Genomic DNA, 15963 nt, shown 5'->3' with positions numbered 1-15963 from the left:
CATTTCCTGCAAACATGAATTTATTTTACTAGCGAAATTGTGTCACTACTCGTTGCATTCTTCAAGGAGAGTCAGGGTATATGCAACAGTTTGGGCCGCCGGCTCGTTGCGAACTGCTTACATCTTGCTTAATTCAACTATACTCCTGCGCTTCCTACTTACGCACAGTGTTTTACCATCTTGGTTTCTTTTCTGACTTTCTGTTCGGTTGAGTCCGTGACTCGTTAAAATAGTCTATCATTCTATTCACTTCGTGTTTTTTGGAGTACTGTACCCCCCCCCCGCGCCGTCCTCGCAGGTATTATTTTTTAATATTCCCTTTTTTTCTGATATATATATGTATTATGATTTCCATTTGGACACTACCATTGATAACCAAGGAATAATAGATAAGACACTTCATGTCTTATTCAAACAGAAGTGAAACCCGTCACAATTACCAACTGGTTTGCCAGGATGTACGCTAAACGCATAGATGTGAATTACATTTAAACATTGGAGCTGGTATGTTGCATACCATTTGTAACAGCATGGAAATTACCATAAACTTTAATGCGAATTGTCTACAGACCTAGGAGTTTCGCGTAATTTACCTGATAGAAAAACAACGTATTTTCGTTATTTTTCGAGAAGATAACTAACGTTGTACCCAGGAGTTTCGAATGAAACCGGTGGGGCTTACCCCGGTGGAGGAGGGGAAGAAACGGGGGGAATTGAACTTGAAATCCAGGTCCAGTTCTGGGAAACAATCCATTGTAACACAGAAATAACCTGATTCCATTCTGGAACGACGTACCAATTGTGAGCCAGCGGAACCACAAACTCCGAAATAATCCCCATTAACAACTGCGGCACACACCCTCCGACCAATTGTAACTAAGGAAATAACTGATCTCCATTTGTGAACACGACATCCCACTATGTAGACCAAAGGAACACCTAACTGAGACTTAATTCTGGAAACAACTACCATCTGTAACCAGGAAAATAACTGATTCACATTTGGAACACCATCCTCGACTAACCAAGGAAATAACTGATTCCATTGGAACACTACCACTTGTAACCAGGGAAAAAACATTCCATTTGGAAACACTCCACTTGTAAACCATAGGAATAACTGATTCCATTTGGAACACTCCATTGTACCAGGGAGAATAACTGATTCCATTATGGAACACTTACCCATTTAACCAAGGAAATAACTGATCCAATTTGGAACACTCCATTTGTAACCAAGGAAATAACTTTGTCCTTGGAACACTACCAATTGTAACCAGCGGAAATAACTGATCCATTTGAACACTACCATTGTAACCAAGGGAAATAAACTGATTCCATTCTGGAACACCTTACCATTGTACCAAGGAAATACACTGATTCCATTTTGGAAACACTACCATTGTAACCAAGGAAATAACTGATCCATCATGGAACACTACCATTGTAACCAAGGAATAACTGATTCACATATGGACACTACCATTGTAACAAGGAAATAACTGAATTCCAAGTTGGAACACTACCATTGTCAACCAAGGAGAATAACTGATTCCATTTGGACTACTCACCATTGTAACACAAGGAATAACTGCATTTCCATTGATGGAACCTACCAATTGTAACCAAGGAAAACTGACTTCCATTTGGAACACTACATTTGTAACCAACGGAAATTAATGACTTCCTTTGGACACATCATTACCAGGGAAACAAATGATTCCATTTGGAACACTACCATTGGAACCAGGGAACAACTGATTCCATTTGGAACACTACCAATTGTAACGCAAGGAAAATAACTGATATCCCATTGGAACACTACCATTGTAACAGGAAAAAATGATTCCATTTGAACCACTACCATTGTACCACGGGACACAACGGGATTCCATTTGGGAACCTACCATTGGACCAGGATACCTATTCCATTTGGAACAATCATTTAACCGGAAATAACTGATTCCCTTTGGACACTTTACCACTTGATAACCAGGGAAAACAACTGATTCCATTCTGGAACACTACCATTGTAACCAAGGAAATATATTCCATCTTGACACTACCTATTGATAAACAAGGAAAAACTTTGATTCCATATGCGAACACTTACCATTGTAACAAGAGAACAATACAGATCCATTTGGAACACAATCCATTGTAACCAAGAATAACTGATTCATTTCGGAACACTCCATTGGTAACCAAGAGAAAATAAACTGATCCATCTTGGAACACTACCATTCATAACCATGGAAACAAACTGAATTCCTTGCACTACTCATTGTAACCAGGAAATAAATTGTTCCATTTGGAAACACACCATTGTAACCAAGGAAATAACTGATTCCATTTGGAAACCAGCATTCCATTCTGGACCAGGGAAATACTGATTCCATTCTGGAACACTACCATTGTAACCAAGGAATAAACTGATTCCATTTGGAATCACATCCTTGTGACCAGGGAAATTAACTGATGTCCAGTTTGGAACACTTACCATTTGGACCAAGGCAAATAAAACTGATGCCATTGGAACCCTACCATTGTGCCAAGGAAATAAACTGATTACCATTTGGAACACTGCCATATGTAACCAAGGAAATAACTGATTCCATTTGGAACACTACCATTGTGACCAGGAATAACTATTCCATTTGGAACACTACCATTGTAACCAAGAAATTTGACTGATTCCATTGGAAACACTACCATTTGTGACCAGGCAAAGTAACTGCATTCCATTTGGCAACACTACTTGTAACCAGGGAAACAACTGATTCCATTTGGAACACTACCATTGTAACCAAGGAAATAGCTGATGTCCATTTGGAAACACATCCATTGTCTGACCAGGGAAATACTGATCTCATTTGGAACACTACCTTGCTAAGCCAGGAAATAACTTTAATTCCATTGGAACACATCCATGTGACCAGGGAAATAACTGATTCCATTGAACACTACCATTGTGACCAAGGAATAAGACTGATTCCATTGGAACACTACCCTTGTAACCAGGGAAACAACTGATTCCATTTGGACACTACCATTGCTAACCAGGAAACCACTGATTCCATTGGAACACATCCATTTGTAACCAGGGGAAAAAACTGATTCCAATATGGAACACTACCATCTGCTAACCAAGGAAATAAATGATTCCTATGAAACTTCCTTGTGACAAGGAAATACTGATTCCATTATGGAACTACTACCTTCTGAACCAGGGAAATAATGATTCCATTTTGGAACACATCCATTTGTAACCAGGGAAATAACTGATTCCATTTGGAACACTACCATTGTAACCAAGGAAATAACTGATTCCATTTGGAACACATCCAATTGTAAACCAGGGAATAACACTGATATCCATTTTGGAACACTACCATTGTGGACCAAGGAAAATAACTCGATATCCATATGGAACACTACCATTGTCAACCAGGGAAATAACTGATTCCATTTTGGAACACTACCATGTGACCAGGGGAAAATAACTGTTCCATATGGAACACTCCATGTAACCAGGGAAATAACTGATTCCCATTTTGGAACACTACCTGCTAACCAAGGAAATAATATTCCATATGGAACACTACCATTGCTAACAGGAAATAATGATTCCATTTGGAACACTAACCATGTTAACCAAGGGAAATAAACTGATTCCTTTGGAACACTACCCATTGGTGACCAAGGAAATTAACTGTTCCATTTTTGGAACACTACCATTGTTAACAAGGAAAAACTGATTCCCATCTTGGAACAACTACCGTTGTGACCAGGGTAATAACTGATTCCATTTGGGAACGACTACCATTGTAACCAAGGAAAATAACTGATTCCACTTTGGAACCACTACCATTGTGACCAGAGGGAATAACTGATCTCATTTGGAACACATCCATGTAACCAAGGAAATAAGTGTGTGTGTGACTACCTCTAGTAACCAGGGGAAACAACTGTTCCATTTGGAACACTACCATTGAACCAGGAAATAACTGATTCCATTTAACCACATCCATTGTAACCAAGGAAATAACTGATTCCAATTTTGGAACACTACCATTGTTAACCAGGGAATAACTGATTCCTTTGGAACACATCCATTAACCAAGGAAAATAAAACTTGATTCCATTTGGAACACTACCTTGTACCAAGGGAAACAACTGATTCCATTTGGAACACTTACCATTGTAACCAAGGAAATAACGAGATACCATTTGAGAAACACTACCATTGTAACCAGGGAAAATACTGTAATTCCATTTAGGACCACTACCATTGTAACCAAGGAAAGTAACTGATTCGCATTTGGAACACCTACCATTGTAACCAAGGAAATACTGATTCCATTGGAAACACTACCATTTGTAACCAAGGGAAAATAACTTTGATCCATTTGGAACACTACCATTGATAACCAGGACAATAACTATTCCATTTTGAACACTTACCATTTGGTTAACCAAGGAAATAACTGATCCATTTGGAAACCACTAACCATTGTAACCAAGGAAACTAACTTATTTTCATTTGGACACTACCATTTGTAACCAAGAAATAACTGATTCCACTATGGAACCAACTACCATTTGTAACCAAGAAATAATGATCCATTATGAACACTACCATTGTAACCCAAGGAAATAACTGACTCCAATTTGGAACACTTTAATTGCTAACCAAGAATACTGTCTCCATTTGGAACACTACCATGTAACCAAGGACATACTGATTCCATTTGGAACACTACCATTGTAACCCAAAGGAAATAACTGATTCCATTTGGAACAACTACCTGTAACCACGGAAATAATTTGATTCCATCCTTTGGAACAACAATCCAGTTGTGACCAGGCGAAACAAAATGACTTCCATTTGGAACACTACCATTGTAACAGGAAAAAACTGATTCCATTTTGGGAACACTACCATTGTTAACCAAGAATAATGATTCTCCATTTGCGAACACACCATTGTAACCAGGGAAAACAACTGATTCCAGGTTGGACACATACCATTGTAACCAGGGAAACAAACTGATTCCATTTTGGAACACTAACCATTGTGACCAGGGGCAATAACTGACTTCCAATTTGCGAAACACATCCATTGTAAACCAAGGAAATAACTGATTCCATTTGTGAACACTACCATTGTAACCAGGGAAACACTGATTCCATTTGGGAAACACTTACCATTGTTAACCAAAGCGAAATAACTGATTCCATTTTTGGAACACTACATTGTACCAAGGAAATAACTGATTCCATATGAACACGTAGCCATTGTAATCACAAGGAAATTAAAACTGATTCACATTCTGGAACACATTCCATTTGTAACCAAGAAATAACTTGATTCCTTTGGAACACTACCATTGTAACCAAGAATAAACTATTCCATTTGGAACACTACCATTGATAACCAGGAAACAACTGATTCCATTTGGAACACTCCATTGAACAAGGAAATAACTGATTCCATTTGGAACACTAATGTAACCAAGGAATACTGATTCCATTTGGAACCATCCTTGTGACCAGGGAATAATTGATTCCATTGGAACACACTACCATTGTAACCAAGGAAATAACTGTTCCATTTGGAACACATCCATTGTGACCAGGGAAATTAAACTGATTCCATTTGGAACACTACCATGGACCAAGGAAGATAACTGATTTCCATTTGGAACAGTCCATCTGCTGACCAAGGAAATTAACTGATTCCATTTTGGAACCTACCATTGTAACCAAGGAAAATAACTGTTCCATTTGAACACTATCCATTTAGTGACAAGGAATAACTGATTCCCATTGGGGAACAACTACCATTGCTAACCAAGAAATACTGATTCCATTTGGAACACTACCATGTGACCAGGAAATAACTGATTCCATTTGGACACTACCTTGAACCAGGGAAACAAACTGATCCATTTGGAACACTACCATTGAAACCCAAGCGAAAATAATGATTCCATTTGGAACCATCCATTGTGACCAGGGAAATAACTGATTCCATTTGGAACACTACCATTGTGACCAAAGAAATAACTGATTCCATTTGGAACACTTACCTTCGTAACCAGGGAACACACTGATTCCATTTGGAACAACTACCATTAGTACCAGGCGAAAACAACTGATTCCATTTGGAAAACACATCCATTGGAACCAGGGAAATAACTGATTTCCAATGGAACACTACATTGTAACCAGGGAGAAACAACTGATCCATTTGGAACACGTACCATTGTAACCAGGAAATCAATGTTCCATATGGAACACTACCATTGTTAACCAGGGAAAGAACTATTCCATTGAGACCACTACCATTGGTAACCAGGGAAAAACTTTGATCTCCTTTGAACACTACCATTGTGACCAGGGAAATAACTGAATTCCAATTTGGAACCACTACCATTGAACGGGAAACTAACTGATTCCATTGGAACACATCCATGTAACCAGGAAATAACTGATTCCATTTTGGAACAACTAACATTGCTGACCAAGGAAATAACTGATTCCATATGAACACTTACCATTGTATACCAGGGAAAACTGATTCATTTGAACACATCCATTGTAACCAGGGAAATAACTTATTTTCCATTTGGAACACTACCATTGTGACCGGGAAAAACTGATTCCAGTTTTGGACATTACCATTGTGACCAGGACATAACTGACTTTCCATTCTGCAACACTACCATTGTGACCAGGACATAACTTGATTCCATATGGAACACTACCAATTGTAACCAGGGAAAGAACTTGATTCCATTGGGAAACACTACACATTGTAACCAGGGAAACAACTGATTCCATGTGGCACTACTACCATTGTGGACAGGAAAATAACTATTTCCATTTGGAAACACTACCATTGTAACCAGGGAACTAACTGATTCCATTTGGGCAACACATCCATTGTAGACCAGGGAAATAACTGTTCCCATTTTGGAACACTAACATTGTGACCAAGGTAATATACTGATTCCATTGATGGAACCACCTCCATTGTAACCAGTGGAAACAACTGATTTCCATTTAGGGAACACATCCATTGTAACCAGGAAACTAACTGATTCCATTTGGGGAACACTACCATTGTGACCAGGGAAATAACTGTTCCTTTGGAACACTTACCATTGTGACCAGGGGAAATAACTGATTCCATTTGGAACCGACTACCATTGTGACCAGGGGAATACACTGACTTTGCTCTTGAAATATGTGCTTTTATTACATCCGTAGGTATACAATACACACTACACTGCAAAGGGTGTTTTGTTCTTGCAACCTCCTTCTGGAGCCTTCCCCTAAGTGTAACCCTATTCCTAAAAGTGCACTACTTTTGTCGCATCCCATGCTCCGAGACAGGATTGTGTTGAGGCACAGATCTGGGGAAGGACACCAAAAAATGTTGGCAGCATTGAAGGTCCCAAAGAACACAGTGGCCTCCATCYTTTTGGAACCACCAAGACTCTTCCTAGAGCTGGCCGCCCAGCCAAACTAAGCAATTCGGGGAGATGGGCCTTGGTCAGGGAGGTGACCAAGAACCTGATGGTCACTCTGAAAGAGCTCCAGAGTTCCTCTGTGGAGAAGGGAGTAGCTTCCAGAAAGACAACCATCTCTGCAGCACTAAACCAATCAGGCCTTTATGGTAGTGGCCAGYTGGAAGCCACTCCTCAGTAAAAGGCACATGACAGCCCGCTTGGAGTTTGCCAAAAGGCACCTAAATGACTCAGACCATGAGAAACAAGATTCTCTGGTCTGACGAAACCAAGATTGAACTCTTTGGCCTGAATGCCAAGCGTCACGTCGGAAGGAAACCTGGCACCCTCCCTACGGTGAAGCACGGTGGTGGCAGCGTCATGCTTGGGGGATGTTTTTCAGCGGCAGGGACTGGGAAACTAGTCAGGATTGAAGGAAAGATGAAAGGAACAAAGTACAGAGGGATCCTTCATGAAAACCTGCTGCAGAGCACTCAGGACCTCAGACTGGGGCAAAGGTRCACCTTCCAACAGGACAACAACCCTAAGGACACACCCAAGACAARGCAGGAGTGGCTTCGGGACAAGTCTCTGAATGTCCTTGAGTGACCCAGCCCGAGCCCGGACTTGAACCCGATCAGACATCTCTGGAGAGACCTTTAAATAGCTGTGGAGCGACACTTCCCATCCAACCTGACAGAGCTTGAGAGGATCTGCAGAGAAGAATGGGAGAAACTCCCTACATTTAGGTGTGCCAAGCTTGTAGAGGCATACCCTAGAAGACTCAAGGCTGTAATCACTGCCAAAGGTGCAACAAAGGGCTTGAATACTTTTATAAAATGTGATATTTCCGTTTTTTATTAAAAGTCAAGGGATCTGAATACTGAATACTTTCCGAATGCACTGTAATAATAATAATAATTAAACGGTTATGATGGTTATTTTATTTTTGTGAAGGTCTTCATCCATAATCGTCYGTTACACTATTATATGGTAATTGTGCCCGCCCTATTAAGAGCCACATTATGAACCATCCAAATGCCAACAAGAGCTCACACAGCTAAAAAAAAAAATCCTGCCTCCAAGCAGTGACGGTTGCAAGAGCAGCGTGTGAAATTCAACTGAACATACCTCCTCCCTCCCCAAGACCCCATTGTTTCATTCTCACACCTAAATGACATATGTAACATCCAACTGAAACTGACATGCACAGACTCAAGGTTGAGGAGACTGCTGCAATGGTAGGAAGCGCCAGACAGCGTACAAGATGCTGTTCTTTAGGGTTCCTGGGCATCTGTCTTKTCACTAACCTACATCATCATGTCCACATTGATCAGGGCAAATGACAAGAGGTTTAGGCTCAAACAACTGAAGACGAGATGTAGCCTTGTATTTTCCAGCACTATTTCAAGCTGTACATGGAACACCATAAAAAAATCTGAAGTCAAGCAAGAACAGAGCAGTCCAATGTTGCTGGAAGACGCACCGTCATGCAAAATTCATCATTTAAGGAAGAATTTGGTTTGGGACTGCRTGCCTCTCTACAGTAAGGTGACGTGTAACCTATTTTTAAGGTAGAAGCACTCAAAGGATATGTCAAATGAATTAAGAAAACAGTTTGCTGAGAGACGTGTCTTGAAGGGATGACAACTACTGGAATGCCAGCATTTTTGCAACGTTTCATTTGTTGTGCATGGTAGGCTAGATAGGAAAATCCAGCCAGATTCCACAACTTGCTAAAATAAGGGCCATGGGAGGAGTAAATCATCACTTTAAATCTGTAAAATTGCACAATGCACAGTAATCCAGTAGCAATTACACAGTAATCCATAGACAATTTAAGCATAGTTGAAGAATGTAGTAGTTTGCAGTAATTAGACATTCAATAAGCAAATGAATGCATATGAAGACCATAAATAAGTACCTACTTCTCCAATAAGGTTCTTCTGACCGTCTGTAGTACAGTACAGGCTTTAATTTACTGGACTGAGTTCCAAATGAACACTGCCATCTCTGTCATGGCTGACTATTTTATCAGTGGKTGGTTCAGATTGTTGTCACACCTCAGTAGATGTGCTTGTTTCACATGTTGATTCTTCATTAAATGGCAGCTTCATTATTTCGGGGCAGCAGCGTAAAGAAGGTTATAAGAGAGAACCTGATGTCATCGTGGAGGGCTGAATAGCAGAAGTCTCTGAGAAAGGCTTTGAGAGACATGGACAATCGCTAATTGGATGAGGATTTCATTGGGCCGGCTGGGAGAAATGACCTTATGCAATGTGCATAATGAATGGCTTGGACGGGAGGGAGATGTTATGTTTGTGCACAAGCCTGCTGCCAGGGTGGGCTATGGCTAGGCTATTTCAGTTTTTATTCAACTAAGAACTCGAGCTTTCATCTATGGGACGTGTTATTCAAAAAGTTTAAATAAGATCAAGAAGTGTAACTASAATAAATGATTATTTAGGCTACTGTACAATGGATCAGACTGATCATCTGGACATATGTAACTAACATTGAATAGCCTACATTGAGTTATGTAATAAAGWTGGTATAAACAATAGGGAATTTAGGCTTCCTGAGGCTAGAAGAGAAAAGGAAGAACAGGCTTGCTGTATCTATGGTCTTTGTCATTTTCAACACAAACCCCCCCCCCTAGACAAACTTCATTTTACCAGAAACCCCCTATCCCTATGATAGTAGGGCCTTATAAAATCTGGTGTATTTTGTACCCGATCCCATTTAGTTGTACCCCCAAATTCAATTAGCTCAGTTTTGTTTTCCCAGGTTTTGTTTTTTCCAACAACAAKAAAAAAAKCGCTAAACCCTTTAACATTGAAATGTTTGTTCCAGAAGAAATATGAAAAGCATATGCATAACCATGGTAGCAATTGAAAGTGAACAGTTTGCAGATTATGTGTAGAACTGCAGCAAACCATTGACATCATGTGTAGTTTGTTACTGTACAGCCACTGCGTTCCAAGTTAGGCGTTTATCAGTGCCCAAATCTGCCATTTTCAACCTGTACACGGGTATGAGCGTAAAGGGCTACACCACATCAGGAAACCACTTTTGAGGTCTGGGAAAAGTCTAAGAAATGTTGAACTTTGGGTGTAGTTACCCTTTAATTAAAGTGCGCACCAGCCAGAGACCATTGTTTGGTTAGCGGTGTTTCTGTAGCGCTCATGTGATTTTACTAAACAAATCAGTTTACAAAACAAATGGAAGCTGGATTGATGCAAATAATCATATCATTCTGCCAGGTAGGCATAGGCTACTGTGTAGTTAACAATTAATTTATAKGGTTTTTGGGAAAGCCTTTCCATCAACCAGCAGACTATCATTAGCATTATTGCTAACGGCTACACAAAGTGTAGACTAGACAAACGGACGATCCACACACAGACAGGGGCATTCCTGTGCCATTTCAGAAAGTTGCAGGAAAGTACGAATCACTAARCAGGTTTCCATCCAACCTTTTCATGCGAGTAAAGTACATGTCAGATAAACAGACCTGATGGAAAAAGCAAATTTGTTGACAAAATTTACAAATGTCAACAAAACAAAATACACTAGACACTGTGGGATCTTTTTGTGTCTGTAAAATGTATTATGCGAGAAATGGTGGTGGAAACATCTTTATGCGCAAATATTGATATAATAAGCATCCAATCGAAGAAAACTTGGGAGTCACGTGATGATATGTTGTGTGGTCCTCCCACTATGACTGGGAAAGCATGCAGTTTATTAGGCTGATGAGCTTGGTTGCCGTTTGACAATTTTTTTTTTTTTTATATTGCCCTAAATGTCATTCTATAGGTAACCTACCTACCCACACTGTATCTGCCAGCTATTAGCTAGAGAGCACATGCCAAGGCCAGACTGGGCACATTCGCTACATAACGCAATTTCTTTGTGACAAAACCATCAGTAGAGTTGAAAATGCAATGGAAACCCATTTAACTTGTATTTTTTATTTGGTACATGGGAATTTAACTGCAAAATAAATGTTTATGTGCACTACGTCATCAGGCACAACCTTTTATCCACAACAAGTCAATTTGATGGAAACACATCTGTTGGGAAAATGCGCATATTGTTTATATTTTAGAATATTTGCATGAAAATCTGTCCCAATTGGATGAAAACCTTGCTACGTATGCATTTTGTTCATGTCTTATGATTATTTGAGCAAATGAAAGCATTTTCCAATAAGTTCAATACATTTAGTTGATTTCCTACGAAATTCAATTAAAAAAAATATATTGTTGAATTCCGTTTTAATGTCTAGCTTCCGTGATTCCATTCGCAACACATATTTTATAGGGCCCTACATATTGTAGCTTATAAATAATTTAAATACCTTTCTCCAAGTTCTCATCACTTATAGGTTTGGTGAAATATGTACTGATAATATGAGAAACGACGTACAGATAAAGCCAAATGTCCCATTAAACTATGAGAAGAGAATACTAATGATGTCCAGGCACAGTGATAAAATTCAAGAGCACAAAATGCCTCTATTGTTCTGAAGTTGCACTGGGGAAGAATGTCACTCAAAACCCTTTTGTTTTCATGAATACATCTCGCCAAGCCCACTAACCCTGGTTTGTTTTAGATTTTACAGCACAGATTCCAGCTCGTAGAGGCTGAGTGACATTTTCTGGAACATCGCCATCGTTCTGCACCGCTCTCCCTGTTCTTCCTGCACACAAACATACTAGCAGGAGTGTTCAGTTACCTGCTTTAGAAAATACAGCATTCCTGCTTCTCAGGTTTCAGACAGATTTGGACCGCCTCCAGACATTGAGAAATTGAATCCACCGTGCTGTGGTTGGTTGGTTAGACAATCATTGCATCATTCTGCCTTCTGGGTAATCATGGGTGGATGATGGCGGGCGAGAGTCAAGTATTTATAGGACAAGTAAGCAAAATATATTAAGTTGCCCTTCTGTAAATCAATTACAGACTACTTTAGTAAGCAGAATGTAATTACTTAGCTATAACTGAGGTAGCTAGACAAAATAATGATTACATTTAAATGAAAGGTAAGTGACACYGACAAACTAAGGCTTCTCTAACTGCCTGCAAAGCTTTTTCATCTTGTCCTGCTGCCAAGTAATCTAATAAAGGCATTARAACTTTTTTCATCCACAAGCCTTGGGGTTCTTCMGAAGTATTTTTATGCTTTGTACAACCATTGACGCCTACCTACACAAGAAAAGAAAACCTAGCCTATAACATCAATTTTTTTTCATGATTCAGCTACCTGTTTCCAAACAGCACCTACCGCCACACCCACAGACCAAAATTTTGTTTCAAAWCAGTTACTAGAATATATTAGACAGAATACAGGAGGTGTGTCAACATCAGCTGTGCTCATAACTGATGGGAGAAATAATTTGGGCAATAATAGGACATAACCTAGTAATTGGTGTCATTGATTTAGGCCAAAACTCTGACTCTGCATCCCAGACTTGGGAAAAAGCGCCATGACCAGCCATCAATAAGGGGGTATTGGCACTGAATAGCGAGTGTTATATGACTGCAAACTGGCGCAAGGCCGAATGGAATGCTAGGGCCTGGGTGAGAGAGATCACCACTATGACAGACAACATAATCATATAAAGTGTATGTGGAAGTACAATTTATATGTCTGCAAGACCTCTTCAGATTGAAAGTTTGGACAGCTCTCAAGGGAATTTGTAATTTGAGTGAACAAGGCCTATCCCTTTCACTTTCCATCCACGATAATAAATGAAACCAACACGCTAATAGGCCTACCAACACGCTAATAGGCCTACCAACACGCTAATAGGCCTACCAACACGCTAATAGGCCTGCCTACATTCACTGAATGAACGGCTTGTATGATGAATGGAATAGATTGGTAGAACAAATTAAATGCCAATAGGATATGATCCAACAAAGCCATTTGTTGGTCAGACTCTTCCAGAGAAGAGACTTGAACCGCCATGGCCAGACAGGTTGCATATGTAAAATATGTGCGCTCAGCAGCTCTGAGCTAGCTGTCTGTCTTCGGCCTCCTAAACTCATGCCCCATCATGTCAGTCGCTTACAGAGCATGGACTTGAAATAGCTAGATTGTAGCAGAGGGTGTGAATTTAAAACTAGTTGGTGACACCTTATACTGGTAACAATTTCTATTAAGTTGCTGTTAACCCAGTGTAGTGACGCTGTAATTACACAAGTAGTAACAATTTTGTATTAACATGTTACATAGTAGGCCTACATTAGTAATGACATTTTAAGTGTATAGTAAAAATGTAGTTTAGTGGAAGGGGATAGGGACTGTTCCCAAAACGTACTATGCCATTATGATCAATCTATATATTATTATGGTTCTAACCAACTACATTTCTTAGATGAGCTGTACAGTACACTGCTGGGTAATTCTGATGAATCAGCATTAAGTCAAACAAATCTGTTTTTGGATTACTAATACGATCACATATCACATCTACAGCATAACATTCGTTTTTTTATAAAATCCTTGCCAAAATCCATCCCTGATGTCCCACCCAGTTAGATTTGAAATACTTAGCTTCTGAATAAGCCTACTATAAGTATACTGTATATATTCGCTGCTCGTTTTGAAAYGGGTGGTAGAAGCCAACCACCATCCAAGGTTCAGTACACGAGTAGCTAGCTGCCTGGAAAATCGCCTTTCACCCCACCCCCAAAGAAAAATGAAGCCATGGGATAAGACTGACCGGACCGGTGAAAAGGGTAGGGCGGATAGGCTACTGAGGGTAGGACAGGCAGGGACTTCACCAGGGGCTGCGTCTGGCTGGTAGTTGGATAGTAAGCAGTTATGCAATATCAGTAAACAGTTTACGATACGCTTGAAATGGGCATGGTCTAATTGACTCAGCAACCAAAAACACATTTCTTATTAATGAACCAGAAAATCTAGTTAAAAAAACAATATGTAATCAAAGTTATCTGGCTAACTCATTGATACCCCTCTGGATTGGTACTTTTAACTACCTAACTATAGTAGTTTAGTAAGCTTTAGTTGCCCCAATACAGGAGATCATGCTTCTCCCAACCTCATCCCTACACGAACGCAGTTTATCTGCCTGCATGCTATCTGCCTGCATGCAGTCCCGACAGCGCTGGGTAGACATGTGGCTATATTCGGCTCTGGCTATTTAGTAACTGTCACATTTGTGATTAACAATGTTAACCTACAACGGTAACCTGTTTTAGACAACAAATTACACTGATTTGCAAAACAAGTTCTAACAGCTATCCACATCCAAACCCTCCTCACGCTTTCGTGAAAGACAGAGCCTCACGCTACAAGCCACGCTGCGCTGTGTTCCAGTCTCACCCGACAGCAGTTTACATCCAGAGGCGCTAGCTAGCTACACTAAACTTTGCTTGCTGTGGTCTAGAAAGTCAAGAAAGATGCATACAATTACAKCATTTTTCAAATAACACAAGACTCCCTTGATCTTGGAATAATACACTCACCTTATTGACAGGCCTCTGTAGAATGTCAAACAAYAGCAATCAGACAGCCTTGCACTTGGGATGGGAAGACACTTAAKTTGAAAATAGTAGCTCGCGCAACAGCTTTGCTTTTCTTGCTCAAGACGCTCCAGTGGTCAACATTCCCGATGAGGACAAGCAGCTAGCAGTTTATTTCTCAGCTGACTCAACACACACGATACAACTCCTCCCTCCCCTCTCGGCTGACTCCGCCCACATCGCCTCATGTCTCTGGGTTCTAGAGGAATATTCAGTAGACTCATCAACTGAACAAAGAGAGAGAAGTGAAGAACAAACACCATTGTAAATGCGACRTAACTTGCATATCGTCACAACACTGTATATAGACATAATATGGCATTTGAAATGTCTTTATTCTTTTGGAACTTTTGTGTGTAATGTTTACTGTTCATTTGTTATTTATTTCACTTTTATCTATTTCACTTGCTTTGGCAATGTATACATATGTTTCCCATGCCAATAAAGCCACTTGAGAGCATTTTATTTTATTTATTAAGATCCCCATTAGCCGACGCCAATGGTGACAGCTAGTCTTACTGGTGAACGACACAACGAAAAAGACATTATAGATAAAATACTTTACAATTTACATACATTAACATGTAGTGTGTGTGCAGGGGGGGGGGGGAGACATGCCGAGAAGTCCTGTAAGCAGACATAGCACACTGCTGCAAAAATAGACACTACACACAGCAAACTTTTCCCAAATCAGTAGATACAGCCCCCATGCTCGTTCCCATGTAAATCAGGCACTGGGGTCTCAGCCTGAAGTAAGCATGTGGGTGCTAAGAAGTGGAGCGGGGACTCTGGAAAGTTCTCAGTATTGCTCAGGTTTTATTTCAGTTCCAGCCCTTTGGCCTAACCCTATTTCGGTCCATTGTGTCACTATTTTATAGCTTTTCAAACTGTA

General features: G+C 40.1%; 1 pseudogene; it reads right to left on the bottom strand.

Moving 5' to 3' along the window:
* The window catches only part of LOC111964971 (growth factor receptor-bound protein 10-like), a 98056-nt pseudogene extending 82870 nt beyond the window's left edge, over positions 1-15186 (bottom strand).
* Between the last annotated feature and the right edge of the window lie 777 nt (positions 15187-15963).

This window comes from Salvelinus sp. IW2-2015, linkage group LG6.1, assembly GCF_002910315.2.
Source record: "Salvelinus sp. IW2-2015 linkage group LG6.1, ASM291031v2, whole genome shotgun sequence".
Lineage (NCBI taxonomy): Eukaryota > Metazoa > Chordata > Actinopteri > Salmoniformes > Salmonidae > Salvelinus > Salvelinus sp. IW2-2015.
This window is presented reverse-complemented; position numbering and strand designations above follow the sequence as displayed.